We start from the raw sequence: 27,745 nt of genomic DNA on the forward strand, positions 1-27,745 counted from the left end.
GTACCGATGTTTGGCACTTAACTGGTTAAGAAAACCTCATAAATAGGACTGCATAAAACACAGTTCTATCTTTATAAGGCTCTTCACAGCCAGTTAAATGCCGAATATCACAATTAAACAGCTATGTTTTAGCCAGCTCCCTTAGATTCAGAAATTCAGTGCCAGAGCCCGAACATGGCCTGGTCAGCAAAACACTGATTGTCACTAGATGAATATCAGGCCCAAAATGCATAATTTAACATGAATTTTATCATTTTGTACTACATAGGAAAACGCGGTGTGTAATAACTTTTTAATTTTTTTTACCAAATAATATTGAAAATTCCATACTGGCCAATCTTATTTATAAAAATAAAACCCTCGTATATATACATATATACATACATACATACATACATATATATACATACACACACACACATATACACACGCTGTAAAAACCTAACAGTATAGCAGTTCTTATGAGTTAAATGTAAACATGCTCTACAACCACAAAAATCCAACCTTCCAGCAACAGATAGGATATTTTCCTTGGAAATCACCTTACAAAAAAAATTCTGATTCTAATGTCTTTTGAGCAATAACAAAAATCTCTCCACTACCAGCCATACTGCAAAATACAAAACCTGAAAATAAATCCCAACTTAACACATGTGTAGCAAAACCTGTCAAACAACAGTAGCACTAATTCCTAAGATTCAAACAGCAAGAACCCTATGAATAGGCAGCACTATAAATATTACATTGGGCCGTAGAAAACCAATACACCTACTACTGGTTATACAGAACTCTACACAAACTACATTCAGGGGCACAGCAGCCATCTAAACTAAAACCACTCCCCAACTGAATTTCAATAATTTCTGGCCCCCTTCTCTAGCCCCAAGCCCAGGCAAGCAGAAATCTTCATGGGCAGAAGTGAAATTTCCTTCTACCCAGCTGCTGCTAGAACTAAAGATGGCACTAGCTGATCTGTAGCTCCCCTTTGCTCCTCACTTGTGGTGCAACGGGAAGCCACAGCTCAGTTGGTACCATTTTGAATTTGAAGCCAGTGGGCAGGTGACCGAACATTGCTTCTGAAGATCTTAGCTTGCCCTGGGATAAGCATGAGGACTGGAGGAATACATTTTTTCAAAGGTGGATGGAGGCAGGATATATCTGTTTTCATGAGGAAGCCAATGGGAGATATAGTATTTTGACAAGCTGTTCCTCTACTCTGTTGTATGTAGGATTTCTGTTTTTAGGTTGTAAGCTGATAAATATTGATTCTCTTGGCTGCATTTAGTGGGCAATGCTTCCAAAATAGCTTGTTTCTGTGGGTGCTCCTACTTTATCACCGACAATGGAAGAACTGTCAGGCAATTCTCAGCTGCTGAACACAACTGACATTTCTTGATAGATTAGTAACCTCAATCTCAAATAAAAAGGGGTCAGGTTATGAACAGCTTTAAAATGTAAATCAACATTTTACATTGTGCTCAATGTAACTAGCAGCCAATACAATCTTTCCAATACCAACAAAACATGACCTTTAAAGTTTAACCTCAGATAGCAAATAAACCACTGTACCTTTCGTACCCGATTAAATAATGGAAAAAAAATGAAAGCTTAGTAAAAACAGACTCTTCATGCATGACTGAGAGACATTGCCAAATTACATAACCAGCAGCCCCATTCTCACAACCAGTCATCCTTTCTCTCAGAGCCACTCACCCTGCTGTCTGTGGCCAAAAGAGCAGGGGTTTCTTCCTGCACTGACCAACTATGTGTGAATATAAGCCACACGGGTGCAGGAACTCTCACATTGTATTGAGTTCTCAAGTATCATGCTCAGCTCCAGAGTTCCTGCTCCGCTCAGTTCAGACTTGCACAGAGTTGCATGATGCAGAAAAGAAGGAGCTTCTGCTCCAGCAGCTTAACCCCCTCCCCCCTTTTAAAAAGGGCTCTGAAAACTCCAGGTGACAGAAGCAAATTTCTAGTTGTCATGGTGACTTGGTGTCTGGAATTTGTCAAAAACCAATTTATAAGCAGAGTTTAAGATCTATAAGCAAACAAGTGCTATCTAATCTCACTAATCCCTCTTGAAACACGGATGGACAAACTATGGCCTGCAGACCCTTAAATCCACCCACACAATCTTAGCATTATTTATTCAATTTTATTTATTTATTGGGATTTATTAACCACCTTTATGAAGAGATTCAAGGTGGTGTACAGCAGGTACAGTTTTTAAAGTTCTTTTTATTGATTTTTAGCAAAAGACAAATCAATGTGACATACGAATTGTAAAATTTGATAAACAATAACATGGGAAAACAAGAACAATACCAAATGTATTACAAAGGAGCATAAGTAATGCTAGAGATAAAAGCTGTGCAAAAGATTATGATTAGCTAATATTTCCACCAGCATAGTCATCGAAAGGTGCCCATGTCCTTTTAAAACTTGAAAATGCTACGTTAAGTCTCGCTGCTTTTCTTCATACTTTCTGATAGCACATAGACAGCTCCACCATTCATGAACATCGAGATGTGAATTGTTTTTCCAATACAGAAAGATGAGATGAATAGCAAAAGCTATTATGATGTTAAAGAGATTATGGGTTGGTCTTCAAGAGTGAGGCTTAGGATGGAGGAGCGAAGGATGACTATATCTTAAGAAACGGCTTTAGTTGAGGCTAAAGGTAAGATTACAGCAGGTACAATTTCACATAAAAAAAACTTAACAGCATAACAATAGTAAAATCACCAAATATAAACAAATACAACAACCCCAGGATTCTTTCCGAGCACTCTACCAAAAACCCTCATCCACACCCTTGTCACCTCTTGTTTAGACTACTGCAATCTGCTTCTTGCTGGCCTCCCACTTAGTCACCTCTCCCCTCTCCAATTGGTTCAAAACTCTGCTGCCCGTCTCGTCTTCCGCCAGGGTTGCTTTACTCATACTACCCCTCTCCTCAAGTCGCTTCACTGGCTCCCTATCCGTTTTCGCATCCTGTTCAAACTTCTTCTACTAACCTATAAATGCACTCACTCTGCTGCTCCCCAGTATCTCTCCACACTCGTCCTTCCCTACACCCCTTCCCGTGCACTCCGCTCCATGGATAAATCCTTCTTATCTGTTCCCTTCTCCACTACTGCCAACTCCAGACTTCGCGCCTTCTGTCTCGCTGCACCCTACACCTGGAATAAACTTCCTGAGCCCCTACGTCTTGCCCCATCCTTGGCCACCTTTAAATCTAGACTGAAAGCCCACCTCTTTAACATTGCTTTTGACTCGTAACCACTTGTAACCACTCGCCTCCACCTACCCTCCTCTCCTCCTTCCTGTACACATTAATTGATTTGATTTGCTTACTTTTTTTTTGTCTATTAGATTGTAAGCTCTTTGAGCAGGGACTGTCTCTCTTCTAGGTTTGTGCAGCACTGCGTACGCCTTTTAGCGCTATAGAAATGCTAAATAGTAGTAGTAGTAGTACTATATATCGCACCAAGATTTCTGCATCATGCACAGAAATCAAAATGTATAAATGTGCATAACTTCATCAGTTAACAAGCTAATCAGTGCTGATAATTGGATGTTAACTACCAATTACAAGCACTAATTGACATTAAATAGGATTTATGCACACTACTTGCTAAGCTTATTCTGTAATGTGGTGCGTGTAAATATAAGTCACATAGTTGAAAAGTGGGCGGGTTGTGGGCATTTCTAAATTGTTTGCACGTTATTATAAATTATACCCGCTCCACGCCTAATTTAGACATCGGGATTTACACTAGGTTTTACTTGGTGTAATTGACCATGACCAAATTTAGTCATGTGGACCGGCATTCGGCATATTCTACAAACCACGTGAAAATTTAGGCACATTTAACAGCACTGAAATTCAAATAACAGAGATAGAATACCATGTCAGCATAATACTAATGAAACACCTAGTAAGAACACATTAGAGCATTCAAATAACAGATACAATGCTAATGCTTGGCCCCATGCAGCAAAAGGGCCAAGTGCAGATATATAGATGGGGGCAAGATGGGTGGTACAGAGTCAGTTGTGATAAATAGACTGGTGACTAAACTCAAGGCAAGTTCTTTGTACAGTTAAACAAGATATAAAGAACTGGTCTAAGTTGCAGAGGGTGTAGCTGAATGAGTGTATAGTCAGTAAACATGCTCCTTGAGAGGATCTTAGAGGTCTCAAAGGCATGTAAAGGGCTAACTAATTTTTTAAGTACTATGGCCCATTTTGTCTAAGGACCTTGAAAATCAGAGTTTTAAATTTAGCCCTGTAAGATACTGGTAGCCAGTGTAGTTTTTGCAGGAAGTGTGTGATGTGGACACAAAATTTGCAGACTTCTATCAGTCATGCTGCAGCATTCTGAATTAGTTGGAGCTGATCCAAACTCTCTCTGGTTTGACCGATGTACAGGGGCATTACAGTCATGATATTATCATGGCATGGATCACTGTGGTCTTTTTCAATATATGATGAGAGATTTTGCAGCTGCTACAGGTGATAGAGACAATTTTAAAGGTTGTTTGAATTTGCGGGATCAGAGTGAGTGATGAGTCTAGTAGTATTCCAAGATTTCTGACCTGTGATTTTAGGGGGAGTTCATATGTCCCAAAAGGTATTTTGAAGTCAGGTATTTGTCCACTTGGGGTAGGTACTACAAGAATCTCTGTTTTGCTTGGGTTCAGGTAGAGTTTGTTGTTGTTTGCCTATTCCTGAGTTGCAGTTACACAGGCACACTGTCCAATAGTTCTGTGACTGTTCCTGTCAATGTCCTCATCAAAGGCTCAGCACTGTTATTCTTTGATAACAAAGTGAATGAGGCAGTAGCAAGATCACAGTGTCCTCATGACTCCATCTGGCCCTTTGTATTAAACTTTTTCCAACCACTGTTTACAGGTATGTTAGGTGATTTTAAGAGGATTAAGATTTAAGCTATTTCTGAACATCTGAACCTGAATGGTTCTCAAGAGCCACATTCAATTTATTGCTGATGGCAAAGTAGATTTGTACTACAAAAAAACAAACCAAAAACAAACCACCACTAATGATTAGGTCACAGACTAAGGATGCACCACAGGAGCCATCAGTAGAACATATACTGTTTATTGAAACACAGACCATGTTTCAGCCTTTGCCTGTGTCAGGGTTCTTTTGTTAGAAATGTAATACACTGGCTGAAAACTGCAAATTACTGTCCTGAGGGCGCAAACCTCAACCCACAACCAGTCGTCATGCCGCTGAAACCAGGAAACAAATGTCTGAGAGAAAAACAGCAAAAGAAAACAGCCTAGAAAAGTTATACTTATTTCACCATCATAGAATAAAAGTTTTAAAATTTCAAGGAAAACATAGCAAAAGGCACCCAAAGTTTGAACTTAAGGCCATGAATTGCTAGCATCACTTTTGCATATCCCTAAACAAGTCAGGAAATAAACAAACTTTCCATAAACAGTGGAAATATAAATACAATACAGCATTTCAATCAAGTTGTAAAGTGAAAGTCACTATCATACAAACATAGAAAAATGAAGGCAGATGGACTATCCAGTCTGCCTATACATGCCATTTACTATCCCTTACTCTTCCTTAGAGATGAAGTCTTCTTGAATTCAGATACAGTTTTCATCTCCACCACCTCCACCACATTTTCCATGAAATACTCCTCAGGAAACTTCTGAGTCCTGTCCTCTTTTACCTTCATCCTATGCCCCCTTATTCCAGAACTTCCTTTCAACTGAAACTCACCTCCTGTGCATTTATGTCACGTAGGTATTTAATCACCTCTATCATATCTCCCCTATTTGTCTTTGTTCCAAAGTATACATATGGAAATCTTTAAGTCTGTCCCTATACACTCTATGACAAAGGCCACCAACTGTTTTAGTAGCCGCCTTCTGCTCTGACTCCCTGTTTATATCTTTTTGAAGCTATGATCTCCAAAATTATACACAATATTCTAATCGTCTCAAGAAAAATACTTGCTGGACTGGATTTAAAAAATAAAAATATGATGAAAGAAATTCCTCTACAGCATGGGTTTTCAATCTAGTACTCAGGACATATTCAATCAGTCAGGCTTTCAGGATATCCACAATAAATATACACAAGACAGATTTGAATACAATGAAGGCAGTGCATGCAAATTTATCTCATGCTTATGCAATATGGATATTCTGAAAATCTGACTGGCTAGGTGAGTCCCAAGGACTGGGTTGAGAACCACTGCTCTGCAGCATCAACTGGTTATCCTTAACATTGGTGCAAGTTGGAAAGGCTTGAGTACACATTATCAAGCCTTGACAGGTCAATGAGCATTGTCCTTACCAGAAATTGAACTACCCATCAACATGCTGGCAGCAACCTAACGAGCTTTCTTATGCTCCAAAGACCAGGTTAGACAATGTGACAGTGGTGATATGCATCAAAAAGCAAAGCAATATAAGGAGTGAAGCTGTCGAAAAAAATCCAACACTACTGAGATTAGCTCAGGTACTGTACACTAGCAATGTCTCCTACAGTTTTTCATTGAGATGTACATATATAAAATCAGGTCATATCAGAAGGCAACATTCCCCCAAAGTGTTTGACAATGAAGCAAAGTGTTTGACAATGCAAAGACTTCCTCCAACTATGGGAGCTTCACTGGCCAAATACGCAACCCACCCATATTAAAGGACACACATTAGATATCATTACATCACAGATACAAAATGGACAGCTATACCATGGTCCAATCACTACAAAGCAAACCTTTCCCTTCACTGGCGAACAAAAGACTCACAACATAAACAAGAACAATCAACCTACACCACAAGAGGCAAAATCGACCCACTAAACATTCTGGCAACAATTCTATAACAACGAATGGACAACACCAACAGACTCAACCCAATTTCTTCATGAGTGGGACAACAGATGCAGAACCATACTAGATATCATAGCACCACTTCAAACCAGAACCTCACATAGAAAAAACTCAATCCCATGGTTTAATGAAGAATTGAAAGAATTAAAAACACAAGTCAGAAGATTAGAACGAGCGTGGATTAAGAAAAAAAGATGACTCGGCACTCAACAACTGGAAACAACTACAAAGAAAACAAATACACCATCAGACAAACTAAAAGATCATACTATAAAACTAAAATCGGGCCAGACTTCAAGGATACACATAAACTCTTCCAACTCGTAAACAAACTATTAAATACCACACCGGTCACTTCTAACAACACAGACACCCCATCAGCACACAAGCTTGCGAAATACTTCAAAGAGAAAATTATAAAGCTACGACTCATGATACCAATCAACACTACTGAGTATGTATAGCTCCTTGAGTGCTTAGATCCATTACCTGGGGAATATCCAGCAGACCGATCATGAACGAACTTTGACACAATCTCGATTGATGACATCTCCCAATCGCTTGGAAGATACGCCAAGTTGCAATGCAAATTAGACGTCTGCCCTACTAACCTTATAAGATTTGCCCCTCAACAATTCAAAACAGACCTCACGAGACACTTGAAACTACATGCTACAAAATGGTTTCTTCCCAAAGGATAAAGGAAACATTCTACTTACGCCTTTACCTAAAGACGCAAAGAAAAGTACAAACGACTTAACCAATTATCATCCAGTAGTATCTATCCCTCTGATAACCAAACTTATGGAGGGCATAGTGACGAAACAGCTCACTAACTACCTAAATAAATACTCAATTCTTCACGAGTCTCAATCAGGATTTCGATCAAACCACAGTACTGAAACAGTACTAGTGACTTTAATGAACAAATTTAAACAAACAATTGCAACAGGCAACAACATACTTCTCTTACAATTTGATATGTCCAGTGCCTTCGACATGGTCAACCATGGAATATTACTACATATCCTAGAATAATTTGGAGTTGGAGGGAATGTTCTCAACTGGTTTAGAGGATTCCTGACAACAAGATCATACCAAGTAACAGCCAATGCAGCCATATCAGCCCCATGGACACCTGAATGTGGAGTCCCCCAAGGATCCCCCCTCTCACCAACCCTCTTCAACCTAATGATGATACCCTTAGCCAAGCTACTAGCCAATCAAAACCTCAATCCTTACATTTATGCAGATGATGTCACGATCTACATCCTGTTCAAACATAATCTAAAGGAAATCACCAATGGCATCAACCAAAGCTTCCAAATCATGCACTCCTGGGCGGATGCATTTCAGCTAAAACTTAACGCAGAAAAAAACTCAATGTCTGATACTTCCCTCACAACATAATACAAGTCAGTTCACCACTATAACCTTACCAAACTACTCCCTTCCCATCTCAAACACTCTGAAAATTCTTGGAGTCACCATTGATCGAAATCTCACACTTGAAAACCATGTGAAGAACATAACTAAGAAGATGTTCTACTCCATGTGGAAAATCAAAGGAATAAAACCTTTCTTCCCTAGATCCATTTTTCGCAACCTGGTACAATCAATGGTACTAAGTCACCTAGACTATTGCAATGCACTCTACGCTGGCTGCAAAGAGCAACTTGTCAAGAAACTTCAAACAGCCCAGAACACCGCAGCCAGACTCATATTTGGTAAAACAAAATATGAAAATCATTTACGGAGATGCCCCGGCCTACATGTTAGACCTCGTGGACCTACCTCCCAGAAATGCTAAAAGATCTGCCCGCACATTTCTTAATCTGCACTTCCCCAGCTGTAAAGGATTAAAATACAGACTAACACCTGCATCCAGCTTTTCCTACATGAGCACACAGCTGTGGAATGCACTACCAACAAACTTGAAAATAATCAACAAAATAACTAACTTTCGCAAATCTCTGAAAACCTCTCTCTTCAACAAGGCCTACCACGAGAATCCTTAGCTTAATCAAAATACTTCAACACCCCACCCATACTCGGAAAGTCTTCTCTCTATAACTGATGCTTAGCTCTTTTCTTTCAGCTTCAATCTTTTTGTAACACCAATTGTATCTTTTACCCTGGAATGGCGCTGCCATAACAGGTCTCTGTAAGCCACATTGAGCCTGCAAATAGGTGGGAAAATGTGGGATACAAGTGCAATAAATAAATAATGAGACTGGATCTTTCTTACAGATTTTTGGATGCTGATCACAGAAAAGACCAACATTTTTCTATAAGATATGGTTTTCTAGAAATGTAAAGAAAATTGTTATAACGTGTGTCACTAGTAAATTAACCCCATCAGTTTAAATATATTATGTCATTTAGCCCAAGTTTTATGTATTGTTCTAGGAGAAATTGATAAATAGCTAATTATTGCGTAACGTGATGCTTAATTAAACTGAAAATGTCACAAAAATGAATTAATCACGCTGACACTTTCTGCTGTCTTTGCAGCAAATTCTGTCTGAAGGCAGCCTATGAACTGTATTTTGGATGTAAAGTTGACAATCAAGAAAGTAGCTGGGCTCCTCATATTTGTTGTGCATCATGTGCAGTTAATCAAAAGGTTCACTGCCAACCGTGCCATTAACTATCCCAATGATATGGAAAGAGCAGAAATCATGTTACAGATTCTTATTTCTGTTTGACTAATGTTTGAGATTTTTCTTCCACGAAAGCAAAAAGTCAATTTCATATCCTAACCTTCCATCAGCTTTGAGATTAGTGCCATATGACATGGTTCTATATGGACAGTGAAGTATACACTTCAGCTGAACCCTGTGTGACAGAAATATTGCTAAGTTATATTCTGATTCAGGGTTGCAAATTCTATTAGAGTAACCCAAATTGTTGAAAAAAACAAACATTTTCTGGAGATTTGATCTCCAGTGTTATTAGTTTCTTGGAGAGTTGGTATAGCTTACACTTCCCTATGACAAAGCAGGATGAGTCAGCCACACACTTGCGATGTCATCCAATAGTGCCATGGACTAAGTGTGCTCCTAAGCACAGAAAACTTTCTGGGCATGTGCCTAGAAGCCCCCCATTGCAGTGCCTACTCTTTTTTTGTCCAGTCTTAATTCTTCCATCCCCTAACAGACAGATTCACCAGCTCTCCTCTACACCACACCGTGCTACTCTCACATGGTGGACCCAAAACCCAAGTTCAAGAAATGCCCTCTCCGAAATTTATTTATTGCATTTGAATCCCACCTTATCCCACCTATTTGCAGGCTCAAAGTGGCTTACATAGTTTGTTAACATAGTTATACCAGTATGTCAAATATGGTTAGTATTGTGTAGTATCCCTCCTCTCAGTACCCTTCTCCACCACCGCCAACTCCAGGCTCCGCTCATTCTACTTCGCCTCACCCTATGCTTGGAACAACCTTCCTGAGCCCTTACGCCAAGCCCCCTCCCTGCCCGTCTTCAAGTCTTTGCTTAAAGCCCACCTCTTCAATGCTGCGTTCGGCACCTAACCCTTACCGTTCAGTGAATCCAGACTGCCCTAATTTGACTGCCCCTATCGGACCGACCGTTCACTTGTCTATTAGATTGTAAGCTCTTTGAGCAGGGACTGTCTCTCTTTGTTAAATTGTACAGCGCTGCGTAACCCTAGTAGCGCTCTAGAAATGTTAAGTAGTAGTAGTAGTATTGTGTAGAGCTTAATCAAGGGAAGAAAGAAGAAGGGAGGGAGTTATCAGGGTATTTATAGAAGGTGGACTTTCATAACTGAATGGGTTAGTGAAGTGGATTAGTGGGGCTGTAGGTTGTCACTGTAGGCCTTGTTGAAGAAATATGTCTTCAGAGATTTGCGAAAGGTAGTTGTTCATCGATTGTTTTCAGGTTTATGGGTAATGCGTTCCATAACTGCGTGCTCATGTAAGAGAAGGTGGCGGAGTGCATCAGCTTGTATTTTAGTCCTTTACAGCTGGGGAAGTGTAGGTTGAGAAATTTGCGAGATGATCTTGTGGCGTTTCTGGGAGGTAGGTCCACGAGGTTTAGCATGTAGGTTGGGGTATCTGTGTGAATGATTTTGTGTACAATCGTGCACATCTTGAATGCAATGCGTTCCTTAAGTGGGAGCCAGTGAAGTTTCTCTCTTTAGGGTTTTGCACTTTCATATTTAGTTTTTCCATATATGAGTCTGGCGGCCGTATTCTGGGCAGTTTGGAGTTTTTTAATAGTCTGTTCTTTGCAGCCAGCATACAGTACATTGCAGTAGTCCAGATGACTTATTACCATTGACTGTACCAAGGTACGGAAGATATCTCGGAAAGAAAGGTTTTACTCTTTTGAGTTTCCACGTGGAGTAGAACATCTTTTTCGTAGTGTTTTTCACGTGGTCATCAAGAGTGAGGTTTCGGTCAATGGTGACTCCAAGAATTTTCAAGTTTTGTGAGACAGGAAGAGAACAGTATGGTGTGGTTATGGTGGAGAAGTTTTTTGTGTTATATTGTGAGGTAAGTACCAGACATTGTGTTTTTTCTGCATTAAGCTTTAGTTGGAATGCATCTGCCCAGGTGTGCATTATTTGGAGGCTTTGGTTGATCTCGTTGGTGATTTCATTTAGATCATGGTTGAACAGGATGTAGATAGTGATGTCATCTGCATATATTTAGGGGTTGAGATTTTGATTGGCTAGAAGTTTGGCTAATGGTATCATCATTAGGTTGAATAAAGTTGGTGAGAGGGGGGATATCCTTGGGGTACTCCACATTCAGGTGTCCATGGTAGTGATCTGTTCATGTTCGTTTTTACTTGGTATGATCTTGTGGTCAGGAATCCTTTGAACCATTTGAGAACTGTGCCTCCTACTCCGAAGTATTCTAGTATATGTAAAAAAAGGCGCTGGACATGTCGAATTGTAGGAGGAATATGTTGTTACCAGTTGCAATTGCTTGTCTTAATGAGTTCATAGCGGACACTAGAACTGTTTCGGTGCTGTGATTTGACCAAAATCCTGATTGAGACTCGTGTAGGATTGAGTGTTTATTTAGGTATTCAGTAAGTTGTTTCGTTACTATGCCTTCCATGAGTTTGGTTATAAGTGGAATAGATGCCAGTGGGCGATAGCTGGTTAGGTCCATTGTGCTTTTCTTAGCATCGTTTGGTAGCGGAGTAAGTAGGATGTTTCCTTTATCCATGGGAAAGAGTCCATTTTGGAGTCTGTAATTTACGTGGTTCGTGAGGTCTGCTTTGAATTGTTTGGGTGCAGAGCTTATTAGACTATTAGGGCAAATGTCTAATTTGCATTGTGATTTGGCGTATTTTCCGAGCCAATGTGAGATTTCATTTGATGAAAGCGTGTCAAATTTGGTCCATGATCAATCTGCTGGGTATTCCCGGGTTTTGGGTCTAGACATTCAAGGACATTTGTGTAATCCGTTATGTTGGTAGGTATCATGAGTCGGAGCTTTATGATTTTCTCCTTAAAGTAATTTGCAAGATTGGTTGCTGATGGGGTATCTGTGTTGTTGGAGGTAACCGTATTAGTATTTAGGAGATTGTTTACGAGTGAGAAGAGTTTGTGTGTATCCTTGTAGTTTGGTCCTATTTTGGTTTTGTAATACGTCCTTTCAGTTTGTCTGATAGCATATTTGTATTTTCTTTGTAGTTGTTTCCAGTCTTTGAGTGTATTTTCGTCTTTTTTCTTGCTCCATGCTCTTTCTAATCTTCTGACCTATGTTTTTAGTTCTTTCAGTTCTTCATTAAACCATGGTATTGAATTTTTCCTATGCGAGGTTCTGGTTTGAAGTGGTGCTATATTGTCTAATATTGTTCTGCATCTGTTATCCCATTCTTGAAGAAATTGGGGTGAGTCTGTAGGTGTTGGCCATTCGTCGGTGTATAATTGTTGCCAGAATATTAGTGGGTCTATTTTGCCTCTCGTAGTGTAGGTTTGTTGTTTTTGTTGTGTCTCTTTTGTTCTCCAGTGGAGGGAAAGGTTTGCACTGCAGTGATCGGACCATGGCCTGGCTGTCCATTTTGTGTCTATTAGTGTGAGATTTGGTTCTGCTGAGAATTTGTGGGTGATGATATCTAGTGTATGACCTTTGTTATGTGTGGGTTGTATGTTTGGCCAGTGGAGCTCCCATAGTTGGAGGAAGTCTTTGCATTTGTGTACATTGTTTGAGTTAGTATCTTCAAGGTGAAATAAGAAGAACACTCAACCAATTCATACAGATAAATGTGTATGATTTCTTGGACCCTCACATCAGGTCAAAGATGGCCTTGAAGGCCCAAGAATCCCAGAGCCACAACTTTCAGGTTTGTCAGTTCTGCCTCCTCTGGGAAGACCACACTGCACCCTGGGACGAGCTCCCCATGGCTCCAACCACATCAACAGATTGTCACTTAATGAGACATTTGATGGATTGGATTAAGAAGATGCAATATTACATGCCACTACCACTGGAAATGGAAATAACTGCTCTAGTAGATATTATTTTATATACTGAAGGCCATGTAAAATATTAGTCTCTGCCAAGCAAATTATTTTGAAATCCATGCACCAGGGTTGGTATTGGCTCTGTAAATTAATAAAGATCTCACCAATAACTACTATATTGCTTCCTCTTCAGAAAAATAAGGACTGCTAATAGGGCCTGTAGATACCTCTCTGTCCAGTGGCAAAGGATCATAGCTTCCAACACCACTGCTTGGTTCCAGGTGCCACCCTGTTTATGTACACCACTGCCATGGCACTTTGTCTTCATCTAGAGTGCCCTTCCCTGAACAAATCATCAAAGTCCGATGAACCACCCGCATCTCCAGGGGATTTAATGACCAGGACGACTCCATAAGGGACAGGCCCCCTGGGTCATCCAGCCCAGGCAACATATTCCCCAGTCAAGGCATAGGCAATGGGTGCTCTGGAAAGAGGAGAAAAAGGCAGAGGGTGAATACTGAAGACATAGGGGTGTGAGAGAACAGAGCTTAGATGTAGGCAGAGACTCTAGGATTGACTGAGAGTCCAGAAGGCAACAGACCATGACTGGCTAGGTATTGGGAGTTTAAGTGGGGATTCGGGACTTGGATGGGATAAAGATTGAGGATTAGGGAACTGCGTAGAATGGAAGAGTGGGCACTTGGGTATTGGGTGAGGACTAAAACTGAGCAAGAATTAGGGAGGACAGTGGGGACTCTGTTACTGGTTGAGAAGTACAAGTGGGGCTATGACACCCCGTTCTCCTCAACTGTACACCCGTTTCTCAAGTGCAAAGAACTTAGGCATTTACCTAGATGACACCCTCTTGTATCAACAGCAGATTTCCACAGTGACCAAGAGTTGTTCTTATAGGCTGCAACAGGTTCAGTCCATATGTCCATTTCTAGAATCATCAGCTACCAATATTCTTATACACGCTTTTGTAATCTGCAGATTGGATTACTGCAATTCGTTATACCTAGGTCTGAGAACAATTTACACTAGATGCTTACAGATAATTCAGAATACTGCTATAAAACTAATAACAGATAAAAAGAAATATGATCATGTCACCTCTCTCTTGAAAGATGCCCACTGGCTTCCATTTCATAGGAACATAAGAGTAGCCATACTTGATCAGACCAATGATCCATCTAGCCCAATTCCTGTTTTCCAAACAGTGGCCAAGCCAGGTCACAAGTACCTGGCAGAAACCCAATTAGCAGAAACATTCCATGTTACCAATCCCAAGGCAAACAGTTGCTTCACCATGTCTGTCTCAATAGCAGACTATGGACTTTTCCTCCAGGAATTTGTCCAAACCTTTTTTTTAAACCCAGATACGCTAACCACTGTTTTACTACATCCTCCGGCAAAGAGTTCTGGAGCTTAACTATTCATGGAGTGAAAAAATATTTCCTCCTATTTGTTTTAAAAGTATTTCCATGTAACTTCCTTCTGTCCCCCATTCTTTGTACTTTTGGAATGAGTAAAAAAAATCATATAATCTACAAAATTATGCCATTAGTCTTCAAGGCCCACCATTCTGAGGAACCAGTCAGTATACCTCCCACGACTCTTGATTCCATATATCAACCACAGAAATCTTCACTCATCATCTCTAAACCGGTTGGTTGTTCCATCCTTTCATGATATTACACATGAACACATACGGAAAACAATCTTCTCCGTACAAGGACCAGAACACTGGAATAAGTTACCTCAATCACTCCACCGTCAAACTTCCCTTCAACAATTCAAAACTGAACTTAAAACCTTCCTATTTATGGATGCATTTTCCTAACTTTTAATGAGCCACATAGCCTAATACATTAACCGTGGAGAGACACCATACACGACTACATATGTACTTTTCACCTCCCTTTTGCCCTCACTCTTTCCTATATACTTTGTAGTTCTACCCCCTTTCCTTCATGTACTGTCAAAGATTTCTTTGTTGAACTTTGAAAGTAAACTATTGTACTAGACAACACTCCTTTAGGCGGGTTAGCAAATTCCTCATAAAACTTGAAATTTGAGGAGACATGGTTTGAAGGACCTGGGAAAGCAGCTGAAAGATCTACAGAGAGGGTAAAAATGGGGGGGGGGGGGTAAGAAATGGTCTGGAGGTGGAGAGAAGATTAGCAACTGAAAAGGAGCTGAGGCTTGTAAGGGGAAAGGAAGGTGGATGGGAGGGGATGCATACAGTGGGGAGACTATAAAGTGGATGAAACATAGGGAATAGGGAACTGGGGAAAGAATAAGAGGTGGGGAATGGTGGGGCTAAGAGTAGGAAATGGAAATCTTAAGCAGGTGCAGGGAGAAAGAGAGAGACAAGAATTAATGAAATCTAGCTAAGGGTAGGTGAGAAAAATGGAGGAAAAAAAAAAAGATTAAACAGATGAATCAACTTGAGATAGGTAGAGCTGAAAAGGAAGACAACAGGAAGAAGAAAAAGTGGAACTGAAATCCTGGTAAGACCAGCATCAACAAAACTGCTAAATTAAAATGATCAGAAAACAAAGGAACCTTCCAGTGTGGGACCATTCTGGCAGTATGAGCCTTGAAATCTGCTCAGTCCACACCGCAAGACTGGCTTCAAAATGGGGGCGCAAAAGCCAAGGTTAGCTCAGGGCACCACATTACCTTGAGCCAGCCCTGATGAGTACACTCTCCTATCCCATTATTCAGCATTCTCCTTCCTTGTTCCCTTAACCCCAAATTTTCAACATTCCTCTATCTCCCTTTCCCAATATCTAATTCTCTCACACTCTCTCACTCTCTTCATCCTGGGTTCTCTTTATTTCTCCATCACCCTGCTCCTTATCTGAGGTCCTTTCTCCCTTCTTCTTTATCCTCCTCCTATTCCATATCTCCCCCTCAGCACTGGTTCCCCTTCCTTCCTTCTTTCTCTCCCTCCCCTTCATTCCTGCTCCTATCCTAGGTTTGGTCACCCCTCTTCTCTGTCTCATAAAACTCTATGTCTACTATGATTCCTGGAAAGCTATTCTCATATCCCCCCCACCTCTATAGTCCCCGAGATGCTCTAATCCTACTCCCCACCCCTTTCTCCCAATATAGCTCAAACTTATCTTCCTTCTCCCCAGCCAGGAGTAGAGCTGTGTTTAATACTGTGTCAGTTTGGTATACCCCCTTCCCCAAGCATTTATAACCCTCCTCACCTCCTATCAAACTGTCCCCCTCCCAAAGCATTCATATCCTCTTCCTGTTTCTCCTTCATCCATTTTAAGAATTCAACTCCTTCCTCTCTAAAACAAATCCTTCTCACCTGACTAGAGCCAACTCTCTCCACCCTCTCAGCAGAAACAGCCACAACACATCAAGAGAAGAGCCCTCTGCTCCAGACAGCAGGCAAGTATTAAGATGAACACAAGGGGAGGCTGGAACAGGAAGAGGCATCCTCTGCTCTTCACTACTGTGTGAGTTTCCTTTTCCAGTCTCTTTGCTCCTGACTTCAGCATTGCTGCTTGACTGCCACAGGGCCAAGGAGGAGGAACTTGGCAGCTAATTCAGGGCACTGGGGAGGGAGGGGAGGTGGAACAGACAATGAAAATGGATTTAATCAGGCTGGAATTACCATCACTAGAGCATACCAAGGTGTCACAGCACACTGGTTGCAAAACCCTGATAAGGTGCAAAATTAAAACACAGAACAAGCAGATTTCAGGAAACGTTTCGTGGAGCTTTTTTATAACAACAGATCTACTTGGTTTTTACGACTTCCACATCAGGTGGACTTTGCAATCTTCACAGCAGATTTTCTTTTGCTTAGTCAGAAAAAAATAGAGATATGTCAGGAAGTATATATTCTGTCACCAAAGCATTTAATGAATAACTAGCAAAGTAAAGAGGCAGCATATGTTTAACAGGCTGCATTGCTCTGTCTCCTATACTAAAACAAAATAAAATGTTAACAAATCTTTCATATTCTTATAGCTGAATACAGAATATTATCTCATGCAGTAACTTAAGAAAAAAAAAGATTTTATTACTGCTAGAAACATCTAGCAATCAATAGGTTAATTGCATCACACCCCAATTGTTCTTTCTGTACATCTTAGATAGCAGTGCTCTCTGTGCTATCTGCAATAGGTGGATCAGTTCTTTGGATTGCCTGTTAAGGAAGATTTAGGTGGAAGAGAACTATTTATCATTCTCTAAGGTGGCAGTATGTTATTGCTTTTTTAATGAGTTGCATTCTCCAGAAGTTTTAAGGCTTGAGAAAGTTCTGGAAGATTCTTCAGCTCAAATCAACCACCACCGAGTAAGAACATAACAACCATACAGGATCAGACCAATGGTCCATCTAGCCCAGTATCCTGCTTCTAACAGTGGAAAATCCAGGTCACAAATAAATGGCAGAAACCCAAATAGTAGCAACATTCCATGCTACCAATCCCAGGGCAAGCAGTGACTTCCCCCATGTCCATCTCAACAGCAGACATGGCCTTTTCCTCCAGGAACTTGTCCAACTCTTGTTTTAAACCTAGATAAGCTAACCACTGTTATCACATCCTCCGGAAATGAGTTCCAGAGCTTAACTATTAGCTGAGTGAAAAAATATTTCCTCCTATTTTTTTTTTAAAGTATTTCCATGCAATGTCTCCCGGTCTGTGCACTTTTTGAAAGAGTGAAAAATCGATTCATTTTTACCCGTTCTACTCCACTCAGGAGAATTAGCTGTAGCCCTCCATGTGAAAACTGGTCATATGATTAGATCTGAGGACACAAAGATCTTGGAGAAAGATCGTTGGTGGCCGAGAAGAATCAAAGAAGCTGTGGAGACAGCAAGAAACTCATATAACCTCAGTGAAGACAAAGGGCTCATCTTAAACCACTCATTGAAAGAAAATTTAGCACAAAAACCAACACTGGGGACAAATGTCTTCTCCCACCAGTTTCAGAATGTGACTAACGAATTCCTCTCCCTATCCACAGTTAGAACTGTTTCAACAAACATTCCCACCTCAGTTTTCCCGCCAAAATTCAAAGTCTGTAACGAATAAACTTTCACACCAAAATTTCCTGCCTTGCTCCAATGAAACCACCCACTTCAAACCCCAACCAATCAGGTTTGAGAACCCACTATATAAAAAAAACTACAGACCTCACAGCATACCCTGAAGCATCTGCTCCACATACTCAGATATAGTGAGACCCAAACAACCACAACAATTAAGACCTAACTAGTAAAACCATGCTGCCCACCACAGGGGTCAAACTGATCTGTAGTTCCCAACCCTCCTCTTGCTTTTACAGAGAGGAACCATATCTACCCTTCTCCAGTCCTCTGGGACTCCTTCCAACACTAAAGCAGCACTGAAAGAAAAGAAGAGAGAAAAAAAAAAAGGTCAGACAGTGGAGAAGCCAGAACTTCCTCCAATATCCTCTGATTTATCCCATCCAGGCCTTTGGAGTAACTGGCCAATCAGGGGCTACAAGGGAAAAATAGAGGTTTCTCCCACATCCATGGCTACCACAGTGCTGGCTGTGCTGCCCTCTTTCCTACAACTGAAGAACGGAGAATCTTTACTGTTATGACAAGTTGCTATCATATTGAAGATTGTGACTACCCACTGTTCCACTACCTGGAAAGCTGATGGACTCCGCTCCCACTCTCCTCCAGTACACGCTGGCTGAGAAAGTCCACATGGACTTTGCACACAATGAAAGTAGTACATATAAAAAACCAAAAATCAATCAATCTCATGCTTATTAATTGTGGAAATCTTGAAAATCCAACTGGGTTGTGGCCCTCGTGGACCATGGTTGCCCACACCTGCTACACCCCCTCCGCTTTGAGGCTATTACAAGTATCCACCATTCTTTCCAGAAAGAAAACTCTCAATTAGCCACAAGTCTAGCCCTTTTCATACTCCTCCCAGTCAGAAGCTACCTGGAAATGATAATGCATTTACTCATGATATAACTCATTCTCAAGAGGAGTTATAACACTCTTCATACCCTCACATATGATAGAGAGATGGATTGTTACCTAGTCTTCAACACTATGGTTATTACTGCTGAACAGCCCTTTGCCTTAAGGTTGCCCCGTCAATGGCAAAGGTGTAAGAGTATGGAGCCATGTCAATCGGTCCCCAATCTGAACAATCGTTTACCCTAAAGGTGTAATGCCCCTCACTCCCCCTCCAAAAAAACGAACACCACAAATCTTCTAGAGGCCTGCATACCATAATCACCTTTGCTAATCTAGATGCTGACTCCCAATGCCTTCTTGACTGTGCCATAGTTAAGGCATCGTCCAGAAGTACTCTGACTGCGTTCCTGCTGAGAATAGGGATAAAGTGGCTGAGTGCTAGCCTGATGGGTCTGGTAATATTCCTGCACTATCATAAGAACATAAGAATAGCCATATTATACAGTCTGATATCTCACAATTTGCATGGGGAGAGAGGGATGCCCAACATCACGTGGTACTACCATGCAGCACAATTAAAGCAAATGGCGGAATGGAGCAAAGGGGAAAGGGCACCCTAGAACAACATCTGGAGCCTAGGTGTAATCTTGAAAGGGGATTGTGGGGGTCCAGGAAGATGTACACCTCCCACAGAGGAACTGCAAATCCTTTCATAATGCACCTGCAGCGTACATGGGATGTGCTGAAAAGTAAATTTAAGAAGGGGATGTGCTGAAAAGTAAATTTAAGAAGGGAGTCAAAACCTCAACATTGGCTCATATCATCCATGAAGCTGAGTTCCCAGCAGGGCAGGCGGGGGGGGTACATTTCATGAATGGTAAAGAAAAGGCCTACGGAGATTCTGGGATTTACTGTCAGATGGGACACTGAGATCATTTGGGGCACTACGGAGGAAGTTTGACTTGCGGGAGTCTGAATACTATGCATATTTGCAGGTTCAGCACTACATGAGCAGACAGGGGTGGCTAAAAGCAGACCCGAGGGAACAGGAGCCCTTAGAAAACATCTGGGTCACTCTGGAAGGGGGGAGGAGAGGCATTTCTAGACTGTATAAGTACATTAGGGGAAGCACTTTGAGTAAATTACCCTATATGAAAGCATGGGAGCGTGATTTGAATAGTGAATTGAGTGTGAAGGAATGGGAACGGGTATGCCTAGAGGTGAAAAAGGCATCTGTATGTGTACTAATTAAAGAAAACGCCTACAAAGTTCTAAGCAGATGGTATTACACACCAGATAGGTTAAAACGAATGTACCCCACTGCCTCGGACCGGTGTTGGCGGTGTGAAGAAGAATTAGGGAGTTTTTTTACATGTGTGGTGGACTTGTACTTCTGTACACTCATTTTGGGAAGAAATAGCTATGAGCTTGACATCTTAGACACCCAATTCCCTGCAGAGCTGAAGTGGTGTTTGTTGGGGTGGGGAAATAAAAGGGGCAAGAAGTGGCAGAAGCGGCTAAAAAGATTATGTTTGGCAGCTGCAAAGCTGGACATAGCCGCCCACTGGAAGCAGAGAGTGGGTCCTACAATACCAGAGTGGAAAACGAGACTCCGGAACATAGTGGGACTAGAGCAACTAACGGACAGAAGGATGGGCAGATATGAACCTGCTGCGACGGAGTGGACACAATTAGAACGTTTATGGACCACTGCAACTAATGCTTAGAGTATTCAGCCATGGAAGAGAAGGGGGGGTGGAGAGGGGGGAGGGAAGGGGAGAAAATCATTTATGTTTTGAAACTGGTAGCATTGAAGTTCACTTTGGTTGTATAATTGCGCAGCTGGTTAGCTGAATGTATGTATGATATTAGTGATGGAGTGTTTAATAAAAATTATCTTTCAAATAAAAAAAAAAATAGCCATATTAAGTCAGACCGATGGTCCATTTAGCCCGGTATCCTGCTTCCTAAAGGGCCAATACAGGTCCCTGGCAGAATCCCAAATTATGCTCCAAAAAAGGGTGCCTTCCATCCCTGGAGGGTTCCACCAATGGTCTATACCAGTGTTTCCCAAGTCAGTCCTGGAGTACCCCCCTTGCTAGTCAGGTTTTCAGGATATCCACAATGAAGAGGTTTACATACAATAAAGGAAGTGTGCAAATCAATCTAATGCATATTCATTGTGGATATCCTGAAAACCTGATACGCAAGGGGCTACTCCAGGACTGACTTGGGAAGCACTGGTCTACACTACCCACTACAGTTTCTTGTGACTCTGGGTAAGTCACTCAACCTTCCACTGCCCTGAGTACAAAATAAGTACCTATATATAATATGTAAACCACTTTGATTGTAACTACAGAAAGGCAGTATAATAAATCTCCTCACCTTTAATTTCATTCCTGCTTTTAAGTTGCCACTAGCCTAAGCAACACCTTGCTTGTGCAAGTAATGGTAGCCATCACTGGTAATCCTTTTCCACTTCTGTCCACCTGGAGAGCAATACTCATTCTTGCTATTATTACCCTCAACACATGCGTATAATCCCATTCTGTTTGGAGCCTTGCTTCTTTGAACATCCTGATTTTGATCTCTCAGCATGCAAAACATGGAATTTGGTGCAGGAAAAAGTAAATATGACATACTGAACACAATGCCCAGGTATTCCAATCTTTTGACAGGAGTTACATAACTTTTGGCTTTGCAGAAGCTCCAGAGAAGTCTAAGTTCCCAAGTGATGACTGAAGGGGGAGGGGGAATCCATTCCCAGGCAGCAGGGGTTTCGGAGAAATTACTACTATTACTAATTTCTGTAGCACTACCAGATATATGCAGCGCTGTACACAAAATACGTAGATACTTTTTTCTGTCCCCAGTGGTTGTCTCCTGGCCCTCTGGAACTGAGCAGAGGCTTAACTTAGCTTGCTTGTTCTACTAGAACTTTCTACCTTTATTCCTCCTTAAGGTATACCTGAAGTTTTCCCTTGCTTTGTCCTCGGGCAATTTGAGTGTTTTCTGCTCTCCCAATTCTTTCACTAAACTATGTAGGTCATCTACAAAGGTGAAAATTTACATTCAAAGAACTACAGCTATCAGCCTTAAAGATGGAATCTACTGTCCAATGCTGGAGCCAAAGCCCCCTCTGTTCTACAATCAATATAGCCATTCCCTTGCTACTGTACATATCAAACTGTATCAAGCATCTGCCACCAAGCCACTGCTAACCCCCACCACAGCTCTATGCTCCAAGAGCGATTACCACATGGAATTTGCTGGATCCATCAGAACAAGGCTTGGGACACGTAGCTGCTAAAATTGTAGCCTAATTCCATCCACTCAGTGCCACATGTATAACATCTCTGCCCCAACAAGGGTGCAAATGGTGCAACTGAGGAAGCCATTGAGCCACTGGACCAGCCCAACATTAGAGATTACAGCTGAGACTTACAATAAACAAGAAATCAATACACTAATTTTTGTAGATAAAACAGATGACCATATTTTAATAGGTAGAAAATTTCATATCAGAAAACACTTAAAGCTAGATACATTAAGCTGCCCCCCTCTACCGCCAACATATACACTCCAAAACTGATTTAAAAGGGAAATTTTTTACCGAGCTCTTGATCTTCAACAAGGAAACAGCAAGCTGTAGATTAGAACCTTCAGGGCATACAAAAATGATAAACTACCTTTACAAAATGTAATTGGTTTAAGTTCCAAGCAAGAAAGTACAATGTTCTTTTCATTGTCCATTCGCCACAACTGGCATATCATTGTAAACAGTATATGCAATACACTGTTATTCTAAAAACAGTTCTCCGTATAATTAGATTATGTATGTAATAATCTACACATTCCCTTACAAGCACAGTTATGTGAAACCTTTTTCAAGTTCTAGCACCATGAATACCAAACATTTAAAACTACCAAGTTTGTGGGTGCCTTTGTCAATGGAATTGGTTTTATTCATTACAATATTTCGTAGTAATACAGACCACACTTTTCCACTCCAATACTTGGGAAATGAGGCTGACTCCAAATCACAGACTCTTACTAGTGAGCAAGAGGAGATGCTCTATTAGCTGAACTAGATGAATCATATAACCTTTAGCCTCATTTGCTCATTTTCCTTCCCAGATCCCTCTACTCTCTTATAGCACTAACATTCAGGCACCGTGTTCATCACTGTACCAAAAAGGAGGTTATTGAACAGATTCTCAAGCACAAGAAAAAAAAGCGGGAAAAATTTCAATTAGCGAGGAAAAATTCACAATTAATGAGGCACTTGAACCAATTTTTTACCTATTCCTAAAAGGAGGAAATATACTAAAAACTCAAAATAAGAACAAACTATAAAATAAGATGTACCATGACATACACCACAGAAATGTACACTGCATAACCAGAAAAAAATTGCACACACAAAAAGTTTGCATTAGCACATACTATTTCACGGTAACACTCAAAAAACAAGGTACTTTAAGCTGCTATAAGTTTGCATGTTAATAAGTGATACCATGAGACTCAACTGACTGAAAAACTAAAAGGACAGATGTATCAAAATGATTGCAGCAGCACTAAAATAATGCACAAATGATAATATCCAGATACATTCAATGGACAATACAAAGATTTTAAAAAAAGATGAAATTTAGTCAAACCTTTTCATTTCCTTTGAGTTCCACCACACCAATCTGAACAAGTGGGTTGTGTCCCCTTCCTACCAGCAGATACTGAACCGAGTTTTCCTGTAACATCACTGGTACATTGGCTGGTGTTCCATAGGACTCTCCAGAAAGCCACAACAAAAGCAGCTTTAAAAAGTCTCCTCTGCCACACTAGAGCGATGCACGGGGATAGAAATCTAACTCGTCTTTGCCCGTCCTTACTGGAATCTAACCAATCCCCGCTGGACTCTTTACCTGTCCCTGCAAAAATGTAACCCATCCATACCCGAATTTAATGGTATCTGCAAATAAAAATTTGGTTTGGCTCTCTCAGTCTCTCTGGGTTCGAGCGGCAGCACTGCAGACAAGGAAGGAATGGAAGCTGAACTTGGAACACTCTGGTGAGCACATGATTTGCTGGCACTGTGTGCTGAGAGGTCGCCACATGTAGGCACCAGTAGGTGAGATGACATCTGATGCTCGTGCCTGTCAGAAATGAGGTGTACGCATCAGCCCAGGAGCAGAGAGTTAATGGAAGATTTTCCACATCTGCACTGTTAAAGCGAAGAGGAGGCACTCAAAAAACTTGGTGCTCGGTAGGTGAGAGGCTGGCACAGTGCAGCTTACACTTCTGCAAGAACCCTGCAGAACAGCTTCCGACCTCGCGGGAAGCCCGCAAACCTCGTTCCTGTGCAGGTCTCTATTTCACACCCAAGCCCCATCTACCACTGTACTATAATTAAATTAGCCAACTAACCTATAAAAGTAACCACGTACACCAACTGAGAGAAGAGCAGAGAACCTCTTTGAGTATAGCCAAAGTCTCCAACAGTGGGTCCCAGACTGGAATAGCAGGAGGAAATTAAGCAGGTATTACGACATTTCATATTCGAAACAGCACAGACAGTCTAAAGTACAGAACAAAATCCAAAGCACAAAAAAAGCCCCCAAGAGCCTTCAAAAACGGGACACAGTTCTTTTAATTGTAAAACTTGAAAAACAATCTTTAGTTGTGGACCCGACATGGGCCGTGTTTCGGGGCACAGCGCTTGCGTCAGGGGTCAAATGTGTGCTACTATAGGACAAATTTCACATGCAGCAACAAAACATCCTCCTATGCACTTCAGGAGAGAAACACTTGGTACATTTTTCAAGTTTTGCAATTAAAAGAACTGTGTCCCGTTTTTCGTGGGGTTTTTTGCGCTTTACATTTCATCTTCATCATCCTTACCACATAAGTCTGAACAAGTGGTATGTAACTAAGCAGAATCTCACTGACAGGGCAAAGACAAGGCCCCCTGGATAACACCCCTGCAAAAGACAGACTGGTCTTGGCCAGAATATCAACCCTGTAGTGCTTTGCAAAGGAATACGATGACCAGTTCACCACTCTGCAAATATCTTCAGGCAACACCCTTCAGGCTTCCACCCACAAGGTCACCTAAGTATAGGTAGAGTGGGACTGAAGGCCCCTTAGTACTTGTTTTTTCTAACAGTGCGCACTGCCTCAATGGTTGCTATTATCCATTGAGCAAAAGAAGCCATCAAACCCTTGTAGTCCATAGCACAAACAAATGATCTGAAAGGCGAAAGGATATTCATTTTCTGTAAGTAGCAGGAGTAACACTCTCCACATATTCAGCTTGTGCAGCTTCCTGAAGAGCATGTTTGAGCCCCAATCTACAAAGGTGAGAAGGGAAACCTGGTTTATATGAGACAAAGGAGTTCGCGTCAACAGGACAGTGACAAAACCCTCCGAGGACAGGTACAGATTGTGACAAGACCAAGACCTACAATTCTAAGACCCTGTACACCAATGCAATGGCCATCTGAAAGGCTGCCTTCAATGGCACAAAGGGCAGCCCTGACAAGAAATTATGTACCAGATTTAGGTCCCATGGAGAAAAAGTGGACCTAGCTGGGGGGCAACAAGTTTGCTACACCCTTCAAGAACTACATAATGTTCATCTGCACCACCAGGGGGACACCACCAATCTTCCCTCATAACATACCAGTGCTGCCACCTGAACCTTCAAGAAATTAAAGGCTAGCCCCTGTTCATAATTTCTCTGGAGGAATTCCAAAACATCCAGGATCTGTGCCTTCCAGGGGGAAGGGAATGTTCTCCAAACAGCAAAGTGGAGGGCTTATGATCCTTGATAAGATTAGAAGTCACCGAGGCCAAGAGCTCTCACCTCAATAGGCAACACCTCTCAAGGGTCAAGCCTTAAACCAGAAGAGGTCGGAATCTTACATCTCCTCTGGGCCCTGCCTGAGGAATCCCTGATCCCTCGGAAGGGGATGAGGGGGATCCTCCAAGAGCCAAATGAGATCCACGTACCAAGGCCTCAGAGGCCAATCAAAAGCATCAGAAATGGGTGGCAAGCCAACCTGTGCAGCACCCTAACCATCAGAGGCCGTGAGGAGAGGAAGATGGAGGGGCTTCTGACAGGGACACACTTGTACTAGTGCATCAATACCAGCACAGCCGGGCTCCCTCCTGTGATTCCAAAAATGCTCTGCCATGGAATTATGAACCAATGCCATCACAGCCCACCAAACAGCTAACAGCTGAAATGCTGCCGGACACAGATCCCACTCAACTGGGGTCAGAATGGAGTGTGAGAAAGTCCACCTGAACATTGCTCTGTCTGGTAATTTGGACCACTGAGAAAATAAGAAGATGCTTCTCCACTCACCAGCAGATCATCACTGCTTCCTGGGTCAGCGACAGGCTCTGGGTTTCCCCTTGCATGTGGTCAGATAGTGCCACGGTGATGGCATATATTATCACTCGGACAGCTCTCCCTCAGAGGAGGGCAGGAATTCCACCACGGCCAAGGCTGACAAACATCCTTGTGCTTACTACTACTACTACTTAGCATTTCTATAGCGCTGCCAGGGTTACGCAGCTCCTGCAGTAGGTACCCCAGCACACTAGGCTGGCACCAGTAGTCACCACAACACCCCACTCAGGAGGATACAGAAGAACATGTGAATGGTCCCACCAGACTAAACTTCTCTGAACCTGAAAAAATCTTGAGACCTCAGAACCCACCGCAACAACAGTGCCTTTTGAAAGGGTCTCATGTGGGACCGAGTCCATGGCACCACTGCCAGGGTTGCAGTCTAGGATCAAAGGATCTAGAGGAAGCCCTATGCTTGAGGGGCCAGCATCCTAAACATCTTCCTCAGCTGAACTTGAAGTTTGTGTATTTGTTTCTCAGGGAAGAAAACAGCCCTCTTCGCATATTGAACAGAACTCCCAGATACTCCAATCTTTGGGTAGGTTGAGATGACTTGGAAAAATTCACCACCCAGCCCAAATGCTCCACGAGCTGAATCACCTGAGATGTGGCTGACCGGAACTCCTCCTCCGAGATTGCCCTAAACAAGCAATTGTCCAGACAGGGATGGACCCAGATGCCCTGAGAGCACAGCTAGGCTGCCACCACTACCATCACCTTGGAAAAGGCACAAGGTGCTGTTGCCAGTCTGAAAGGCAGCACCTGAAATGAGGTACCCACCCAAAATGCAAAAGAGAAGAATTGTTTGTGGCTTGCCCTGATGGGAATATGGAGTTAAGCCTTCGGCAAGCCCAGGGAGATCAGAAACTTGCCAGACACATCAATGTTTGAATGAGCATGTCTCCATTCTGAAATGCGGAACATTATGACCCAAGTTGACTCCCTTGAGATCAAGGATGGACCTGTAGGAAATTCCCTTTTTGGCAACACAAAATAACTGAAGTATAGGCCCCTTCCCTCCTCTGTGGAAGGGAACGGCTCTACAGCACA

The 27,745-nt window shown here is 41.8% G+C and overlaps 1 protein-coding gene across 6 annotated transcripts in view; it reads right to left on the bottom strand.

Annotated features, from left to right (window-relative positions):
- The window catches only part of NUMB (NUMB endocytic adaptor protein), a 186,150-nt gene that overhangs the window by 127,153 nt on the left and 31,252 nt on the right, over positions 1-27,745 (bottom strand). The window contains exon 1 of one of the 6 annotated variants that reach the window (XM_030213794.1): positions 16,669-16,789. The exons of the other annotated variants lie outside the window; for them this stretch is intronic. The gene's annotated coding sequence lies outside the window, so the exon portion shown is untranslated. Of the gene's footprint in view, positions 1-16,668; positions 16,790-27,745 lie in introns of those variants that run through there. 6 annotated transcript variants of the gene reach the window in all.

Source organism: Microcaecilia unicolor, chromosome 9, assembly GCF_901765095.1.
Source record: "Microcaecilia unicolor chromosome 9, aMicUni1.1, whole genome shotgun sequence".
Taxonomy (NCBI): domain Eukaryota; kingdom Metazoa; phylum Chordata; class Amphibia; order Gymnophiona; family Siphonopidae; genus Microcaecilia; species Microcaecilia unicolor.